General features: G+C 39.3%; 1 non-coding gene across 1 annotated transcript; it reads left to right on the top strand.

Annotated features, from left to right (window-relative positions):
* Positions 1 to 2,550: 2,550 nt before the first annotated feature.
* On the top strand, positions 2,551 to 2,658 carry LOC130971160 (small nucleolar RNA R71). Its single transcript, XR_009082395.1, has one exon. It is a non-coding gene; the product is annotated as a small nucleolar RNA R71 (small nucleolar RNA).
* The last annotated feature ends 7,441 nt before the right edge of the window (positions 2,659 to 10,099 follow it).

The raw sequence follows: 10,099 nt of genomic DNA, 5'->3' as shown, positions 1-10,099 counted from the left end.
TATGGAAAAATGAAAAAGCAACGCTTTTACCACACCAAACTTAAAATGTTTGCTCGTCCTCGAGCAAAAGAAGAAAGAAGAGAGTAGAAGAAGAAGAAATGAGGAAGAGGGAGATGGTAGTGTGTTCGGCCAAGAAGGGAAGAAAGGGTGTTTAGGTTGTGGAAAATGAAGGGGTAAAGAGGGGTTTATATAGGAAAGAGGGGGATGAGGGTTCGGCCATTTGAGGGTGGGTTTGGGAGGGAAAGTGGTTTGAATTTGAAGGGTGAGGTTGGTGGGGTTTTATGAAGGATGGATGTGAGTGGTGAAGAGAAAGATGGGATTTGATAGGTGAGGGGTTTTTGGGGAAGAGGTGTTGAGGTGATTGGTGAATGGGAGAAGAAGAGAGAGAGTGATGGTAGGGTCCTGTGGGGTCCACAGATCCTGTAGTGTCAAGGAAAAGGCATCCTTGCACCAAATGGCATCAAAATCCACGTTTTGAGCCTTTTCTGGCGTTAAACGCCGGGCTGGTGCCCATTCCTGGCGTTTAACGCCAGGTTTTTGCCCTTTACTGGCGTTTAACGCCAGTCTGGTGCCCCTTTCTGGCGTTAAACGCCCAGAATGGTGCCAGACTGGGCGTTAAACGCCCAACAGCTAGCATTACTGGCGTTTGAACGCCAGCTTCTTCTCCTCCAGGGTGTGCTGTTTTTCTTCCTGTTTTTCATTTTGTTTTTGCTTTTTCATTGTTTTTGTGACTTCTTATGATCATCAACCTACAAAAAAGATAAAATAACAAAAGAAAATAATTAATTATAAAACATTGGGTTGCCTCCCAACAAGCGCTTCTTTACTGTCATTAGCTTGACAGAGGACTCTCATGGAGCCTCAGAGATGCTCAGAACCGTGTTGGAACTTCCCAACACCAAACTTAGAGTTTGAATGTGGGGGTTCAACACCAAACTTAGAGTTTGATTGTGGCCTCCCAACACCAAACTTAGAGTCTGACTGTGGGGGCTCTGTTTGGCTCTGTTTTGAGAGAAGCTCTTCATGCTTCTTCTCCATGATGACAGAGGGATATCCTTGGGCCTTAAACACCAAGGATTCTTCATTCACTTGAATGATCAACTCTCCTCTATCAACATCAATCACAGCCCTTGCTGTGGCTAGGAAGGGTCTGCCAAGGATGATGGATTCATCCATGCACTTCCCAGTCTCTAGGACTATGAAATCAGTAGGAATGTAATGGTCTTCAACCTTAACCAGAACATCCTCTACAAGTCCATAGGCTTGTTTTCTTGAGTTGTCTGCCATCTCTAGTGAGAGTTTTGCAGCTTGCACCTCAAAGATCCCTAATTTCTCCATTACAGAGAGGGGCATGAGGTTTACACTTGACCCCAAGTCACACAAGGCCTTCTTGAAGGTCATGGTGCCTATGGTACAAGGTATAGAAAACTTCCCAGGATCTTGCCTCTTTTGAGGCAATTGCTGCCTAGACAAGTTATCCAGTTCTTTGGTGAGCAAAGGGGGTTCGTCCTCCCAAGTCTCATTTCCAAATAACTTGTCATTCAGCTTCATGATTGCTCCAAGGTATTTAGCAACTTGCTCTTCAGTGACATACTCATCCTCTTCAGAGGAAGAATACTCATCAGAGCTCATGAAAGGCAGTAGTAAGTCCAAGGGAATCTCTATGGTCTCAGTTTGAGCCTCAGATTCCCAAGGTTCCTCATTGGGGAACTCATTGGAGGCCAGTGGACGTCCAGTGAGGCCTTTCTCAGTGGCGTTCACTGCCTCTTCTTCCTCCCAGAATTCGGCCATATTTATGGCTTTGCACTCTCCTTTTGGATTTTCTTCAGTGTTACTTGGGAGAGTGCTTGGGGGAAGTTCAGTAATTTTCTTGCTCAGCTGACCCACTTGTCCTTCCAAATTCCTAATGGAGGATCTAGTTTCAGTCATGAAACTTTGAGTGGTCTTTATTAGATCAGAGACCATTGTTGCTAAGTCAGAAGTATTCTGCTTAGAACTCTCTGTCTGTTGCTGAGAAGATGATGGAAAAGGCTTGCCATTGCTAAACCTGTTTCTTCCACCATTATTGTTATTGAAACCTTGTTGAGGTCTCTCTTGATTCTTCCATGAGAGATTTGGGTGATTTCTCCATGAAGAATTATAGGTGTTACCATAGGGTTCTCCTAGGTAATTCACCTCTTCCATGGAAGGGTTCTCAGGATCATAAGCTTCTTCCTCAGATGAAGCATCCTTAGTACTGTTTGGTGCATTTTGCATTCCAGACAGACTTTGAGAAATCAAATTGACTTGTTGAGTCAATATCTTGTTCTGAGCCAATATGGCATTCAGAGTGTCAATCTCAAGAACTCCTTTCTTCTGACTAGTCCCATTGTTCACAGGATTCCTTTCAGAAGTGTACATGAATTGGTTATTTGCAACCATTTCAATCAATTCTTGAGCTTCTGCAGGCGTCTTCTTCAGATGAAGAGATCCTCCAGCAGAGCTATCCAAGGACATCTTGGATAGTTCAGAGAGACCATCATAGAAAATACCTATGATGCTCCATTCAGAAAGCATGTCAGAGGGACATTTTCTGATTAATTGTTTGTATCTTTCCCAAGCTTCATAGAGGGATTCTCCATCCTTCTGTCTGAAGGTTTGGACTTCCACTCTAAGCTTACTCCATCTTGTGGTGGAAAGAACTTTGCCAAGAAGGCATTGACTAGCTTTTCCCAAGAGTCCAGGCTTTCTTTAGGTTGAGAATCCAACCATATTCTAGCTCTGTCTCTTACAGCAAAAGGGAATAGCATCAGTCTGTAGACCTCAGGGTTAACCCCATTAGTCTTGACTGTGTCACAGATTTGCAAGAACTCAGCTAAAAACTGATGAGGATCTTCCATTGGAAGTCCATGGAACTTGCAATTCTGTTGCATTAGAGAAACTAATTGAGGCTTAAGCTCAAAGTTGTTTGCTCCAATGGCAGGGATAGAGATGCTTCTCCCATAGAAATCAGGAGTAGGTGCAGTAAAGTCACCAAGCACCTTCCTTGCATTGTTGGCATTGTTGTTGTTTTCGGCGGCCATTTGTTCTTCTTCCTTGAAGAATTCGGTCAGGTGCTCTAAAGAGAGTTTGTGTTTTGGCTTCTCTTAGCTTTCGCTTCAAGGTTCTCTCAGGTTCAGGATCAGCCTCAACAAGAATGCCTTTGTCTCTGCTCCTGCTCATATGAAAGAGAAGAGAAACAGAAAGTGTGGAATCCTCTATGTCACAGTATAGAGATTCCTTGAAATGTCAGAGGAAAAGAGAAATAGAAAGAAGAAGGAGAAGAAGAATTCGAACTTTAATTAGATAAGGTTCGAATTGTGCATTTAGAAGGAGTGGTACTCCATAAATAGAAGGATGTGGGAAGGAGGGAAGAGAATTTTCGAAAATTCATTAAAATATTTTGAAAACATTTTTGAAAAACATTAATTGATTTTCGAAAATCAAAGTGGAAAAGAAATCAAGTGATTTTTGAAAAAGATTTTGAAATTAGAAATTAAAAAGATTTGATTGAAAACTATTTTGAAAAAGACGTGGTAAAAAAGATTTAATTGAAAATTTATGGTTTTAAAAAGATGTGATTGAGAAGATATGATTTGAAAACAATTTTAAAAGATATGATTTGAAAACAATTTGAAAAGATATGATTTTAAAAATTAATGACTTGCCTAACAAGAAAAGATATGATTCAAACATAAAACCTTTCTCAACAGAAAAGGCAACAATTTTTGAGATGTTCAATCAAATCATTAATTGTTAGTAAGTATCTTTTAAAAAGGAAAGAAATTGATTTTGAAAACATTTGATTGAAAAGATTTGATTTGAAAAAGATTTGATTTTGAAAAACTAAGAAAAAATTGATTTGAAAACAAAATCTTCCCCCTAGCACCATCCTGGCGTTAAACGCCCAGAATGGTATACATTCAGGTGTTTAACGCCCAAAATGCTACCTCTTTGGGCGTTAAACGCCCAACCAGGTACCCTGGTTGGCGTTTAAACGCCAGTCTGCCTTCTTCACTGGGCATTTTTGAATGCTCAGCTTTTTCTGTGTAATTCCTCTGCAGTATGTTCTGAATCTTCAATTCTTTGTATCATTGACTTGAAAAGACACGAATTAAAAATATTTTTGGATTTTTAATAATCAAAATGCAAAAGGAATCAATTAACAATGCATGCAAGACACCAAACTTAGCAGTTTGTATACTACTGACACTAACAATATGAGAATGCATATGAGACACACAAAATACTTCAAGTCAATAGAATTCAAAGATCAAAACAAAGAAATATATGCATGGATTCGAAAATTATAACAAAAACATGCATTTGACACCAAACTTAGGATAAGACACTAAACTTATGCAAGAAACATCAAATTTTTTTGGTCTTTTTATGATTTTGTAATTTTTTTGTGTTTTTCGAAAATTAAGTAGGAAAAGGTATCAAAATTCTTAATGAGAATTCCAGGAATCAGTGCAGTGCTAGTCTAAGACTCCGGTCCAGGAATTAGACATGGCTTCACAGCCAGCCAAGCTTTCAAAGAAAGCTTCGGTCCAAAACACTAGACATGACCAAAGGTCAGCCAAATCTTAGCAGATCACTGCTCCAAGAGCAAGATTGACAAGAAATCAACAAGTTCTTGTGGTGATAAGTTGAAACCTCGGTCCAATGAGATTAGACATGGCTTCTCAGCCAGCCAGATTTCAACAAATCATCATGAAACTCTAGAATTCATCTTCAAGAATTTCGAAAAAAATAATACCTAATCTAAGCAACAAGATGAACCGTCAGTTGTCCAGCCTAAACAATCCCGGGCAATAACACCAAAAACTTGATGTTGTTGCCGGATCTTGGCACTGATGTTACCAAAAGCTTGCTCAAAACTTGAACAATCCCCGGCAACGGCGCCAAAAACTTGGTGCGCAAAATTGTGAACAATACTTTTTCACAACTCAAATAATCTCCGGTAATGGCTCCAAGAACTTGGTGGCTCAATACCATGGCATTACACAACTTCGCACAACTAACCAGCAAGTGCACTGGGTCGTCCAAGTAATAAACCTTACGTGAGTAAGGGTCGATCCCACGGAGATTGTTAGTATTGAAGCAAGCTATGGTCATCTTGTAAATCTTAGTCAGGCAAACTCAGATGTATATGGTGATGAACGAAAATAACATAAAAGATAAGGATAGAGATACTTATGTAATTCATTGGTGTAAGAGCTTCAGACAAGTGCATGAAGATGCCTTCCCTTCCGTCTCTCTGCTTTTCTAATGCCTTCATCCAGCCCTTCTTACTCCTTTCCATGGCAAGCTCGTGTAGGGTCTCACTGTTGTCAGCAGCTACCTCCCATCCGCGCAGTGAAAGCTAATGCACACACTCTGTCACAGTGCTGCCAATCACCGGTTTGGTTCCCTCCCCTACCGGAATAGAATAACTCTTTTGCGTCTGTCAGTAACGCCCAGTAGGTTACAGGTTTGAAGCACGTCACAGTCATTCAGTCATTGAATCCTACTCAGAATACCACAGACAAGGTTTAGACCTTCCGGATTCTCTTGAATGCCGCCATCAGGTCCTGCCTATACCACGAAGATTCCGAAGAATCCAAGAGATATTCACTAAGCCTCAGATGCTTGTAGAACAAGAATGGTTGTCAGTCACCTTGTTCATGGGTAAGAATGGTGATGGGCGTCAATCATCACCTTCATCATGTTGAAGAACAAGTGATATCTTGGATAAAGAACAAGCGGAATTGAATGGAAGAACAATAGTAATTGCATTAATACTCGAGGTACAGCAGAGCTCCACACCTTAATCTATGGTGTGTAGAAACTCCACCGTTGAAAATACATAAGCATAAGGTCTAGGCATGGCCGAATGGCCAGCCTCCCAATGATCTAAGATAGCATAAAACTCAAAGATAGCTACCAAGATGTCTCTAATACAATAGTAAAAGGTCCTACTTATAGAAAACTAGTACATAGATGAGTAAATGACATAAAAATCCACTTCCGGGCTCACTTGGTGTGTGCTTGGGCTGAGCAATGAAGAAATTTCGTGTAGAGACTCTCCTTGGAGTTAAACGCCAGCTTTAGTGCCAGTTTGGGCGTTTAACTCCCAATTAGGTGCCAGTTCCGGCGTTTAACGCTGGGATTTCTTGAGGTGACTTTGAACGCCGGTTTGGGCCATCAAATCTTGGGCAAAGTATGGACTATCATATATTGCTGGAAAGCCCAGGATGTCTACTTTCCAAAGCCGTTGAGAGCGCGCCAATTGGGCTTCTGTAGCTCCAGAAAATCCGCTTCGAGTGCAGGGAGGTCAGAATCCAACAGCATCTGCAGTCCTTTTTGGTCTCTGGATCAGATTTTTGCTCAGGTCCCTCAATTTCAGCCAGAAAATACCTGAAATCACAGAAAAACACACAAACTCATAGTAAAGTCCAGAAAAGTGAATTTTAACTAAAAACTAATAAAAATATACTAAAAACTAACTAGATCATATCAAAAACATACTAAAAACAATGCCAAAAAGTATACAAATCATCCGCTCATCACCCTGCCACGCGAACGCGTCACCCACGCGTCCGCGTCATATTGGAAATAAGGCCACCCGTGCGATCGCGTCGACCACGCGACCGCGTCACCCTGGATTTTGGCAATACCAAGTTTCGAATAGAGAGTTGTGCGACCGCGAGGCTGCACTCGCGCCACTAGCACAAATCGAGTCACGCGATCGCGTGCCCCACGCGTCCGCATCGCCCAACCTTATCGCGCACCACGCGACCGCGTCACCCACGCGACCGCGTCGCCAGCGTCGCACAACCTATCCAGATTAGTGCCAATTTTCTTATCCTCTCTTTTCTAATCCTAATTTCTTCCTTCTCTCTCTTTTCTCACTTTCTTTTTCTTCTTTTCCTCCTTTTTCCCTCTCATTTTATTTTATTTTATTTGCATACTTTCATTCATTGCATATTTTTATTTTTCTAAATTTATTCTTTTACCATTGGTGTTCAAATGTTTTTTATTCAACTGTTATTTCTTCTCTGGTATTATCTTGGTGCTTATGACTTGTTTTATTCTGGTTAGGTAATATTATTTAAATCAATGCCAATCTTTTATACCTATATTACTTTTGTATTGATTTTTAATTTATATTATCTTTCCTTCCCCACTCTCTCCCCCATTGTTGCATATTCTGCACCACTGGTATGCCATGGCTTCTATTGTTTTCTTACATGTTGTAGCTACCATGTGAATGAGACCCTTTTCATCTGGCATTAACCCAACCATACTCCATCTTTTAATTTCTATCTTTATTTTTGGGTTACTTTTCTTCCCTTTTTTTTCTTTCAGGATGGCCACCAGGAAGAGAACCGGAAGACGATCACATGGGAGAGACAAACAAGTCCATCAGCACAATCCTTGAAGAAAAGCATTAGTTGGAACAGCCCGTCCACCTGCACATCTCAGCATGCACCGAGGACGGTGCAATCTTTAAGTGTGGGGAGGTTGATACCGACTTCCATGGGTTAGTCACTTCATATTTTAGCACCAATGTTTAAATTTTCTTTGTAGTTCATTATTGCATTTGCATGATTGATTGCATATTTGTTTGATTTTTTTTTACATATTTTACCACTTGGTTGAAGTAATATTTTCTTTTTCAAGAAAATATTTAGAGAATTTCACTAATTTGAATAATTTTTTTTTGTTACACTTGTTTGAAGAAATATTATTTTGGAACATAGTTTAAAGCTTGAACACACAAAACCAGTGAGATTTTGAGCCTATTTGATTGGTTGCATTTTATCAACCAATATTTTATTTTTGGTGTGTGTTTTTCTCTCTAAAATTGTGATCTTTGTCTTGCTTAATTCTATATTTCCATAATTTGATGTATGCATGCACTTACATGATTGAGGCCTTTGTTTCACTGAGCTTACATACCCATATGGCCTTACCTTTCATTATCCCTTGCAAACCAATGTTGAGCCTATTTTACCCCTTTATTATTTACTTTAGCACATCATTAACTCTAAGCGAAAAACAATAATGTCCTTAATTTGAATCCTTGGTTAGCTTAGACTAGTGAGAATGCTTATGAATTAAGTGTGGGGAAAAGTGGGTTTGGAAACATTTGGTTTGAGAATTGAGTATGTTAGAATTTTCTGAAAATGTGAAAAAAATGTTTAGGACATGTTCATGCATTCAATAAATTAATCATATGCATAAAAAAAAGTAAATAAGAAAAGGGGACAAAATGCCCCAAAGTAAGTAGTGAAGGCAATGCATATGTACTGTACTTAAAATTAGAATGCATGAATATGTGGAAAACATGGTTAATGGATGGCTAGATGTTGTATTATGATTACATAGATTGTTTAAGTTAGGTGGGAAAGTTTCAGTTAATTAAGGATTCAAATTTTAGTCCACTTAGCCAAATACAATCCTAACTTGACCCTAGCCCCATTACAACCCTTAAAAGACCTCTTGATTTGTGTATTGGTGCATTAAATTTTTGTTGATTGTTAGATGAAGAGCAAGCTATAGAAAGCAAGATTAGTAGAGAATTGAGAGAATTGACCCTAGACACTTGAAAGTTAGAATGATATACACTACCAAGGGTTCAGTGCTCAATTCTATGTTCCCTGCTTTCATGAGCTATCTTCTTCTTGCAAGTTATTTGTATTGTATTTTGTGATTTGAATTAGTGAAATCCAGTTCATATTTGTCTTGAAGAACTTATTTATTTTTAACCAAGTAGGTAAAAACAATTTGCATTTAGTTGCATTTAATTTAGGTTGCATTGCATTCCATCACTTTAACCTCATTTATTTACCTTGGATTTAGCATGAGGACATGCTAGTGTTTAAGTGTGGGGAGGTTGATAAACCCATATTTCGTGAGTTCTTTTGTGCTTAATTTGAGTGATTTATATAATCCTTCACCTACTTATTCACATTAATTGCATGGTTTTACTTTCCCTTCCTTATTATGTCGTCTTGTGAAAAACTTGTTTCCTAAGCTTTAAAAATTAATTATTTTAATTACCTTTATTTCCATTCGATGCCGTGATTAGTATGTTGAGTAGTTTCAGATTTTCTAAGGCGGAATGACTTAGAGGATGGAAAAGGAAACATACAAAAATGGAAGGAGAAAGCAAAACGGAGCTTTAAGGAAACTGGTGTTCACGCGATCGCATGGACGACGCGATCGCGTGCCAGAAGCGAAGATTCAGCGACGCGGCCGCATGACTGATGCGAACGCGCGCTTTAAGCAGAACGCACATGACGCGGTCGCATGACTGACGCGACCGCGTGGCAAGGAAAAGCTCCGAATGACGTGACCGCGTGACCCACGGGAACGCGTGACAGAGGCCACGCACCAGAAAATTACAGAACACGCCCCAGCGAGTTCTAAACCCCTTTTTGGCCCAAATCCAAGTCCAGAAAGCATAGACCAGAGGTTATAAAGTGAGGGAATGCATCCATTCATAGGAGGGCTTTTCATAATTTACTTTTCCATGATTTAGATTTAGTTTTGAGAGAGGTTCTCTCCTCTCTCTCTTAGGATTAGGATTAGGACTTCTCTTAGTTTTAGGAGTGACTCTCAATCCCAGGTTCTTTATTTTTATTTAATTTATGAACTCTTCCATGTTACATATAATTTTCTTAATTAATGTTATTTGAGGTATTTCCATTCATGATTGCTTTCTTTTATTTACATGATTACTGCTTCCTATCTGAAGACAATTTTTATTCAGTAAATTTACTATTTTCTTTTTGGCTTTGGTTGAGACATTGGTAACTCTTGAGTTATCAAACTCATTGTTGATTGAAAATTGGAATTAATTTACCACTTAACTTACCTCTATAGTTAGAGGTTAATAAGGTGGGGGAAGAATCCAATTCTCATCACAATTGATAAGGATAACTAGGATAGGACCTCCATTTCCTAATACCTTGCCAAGAGTTTGTTTTAATTGCTATTATTTTATTTCCTCTGCTATTTACTATTGTTGCTTTTTATCTCATAATTTAAAAACCCCCAATTTACAATCTCCATAGCCAATAATAAGAAC

This window comes from Arachis stenosperma, chromosome 3 (genome assembly GCF_014773155.1).
Source record: "Arachis stenosperma cultivar V10309 chromosome 3, arast.V10309.gnm1.PFL2, whole genome shotgun sequence".
Taxonomy (NCBI): Eukaryota; Viridiplantae; Streptophyta; class Magnoliopsida; order Fabales; family Fabaceae; genus Arachis; species Arachis stenosperma.
The sequence above is the reverse complement of the archived record's forward strand: the minus strand, read 5'-3'. Positions and strand labels throughout refer to the sequence as shown.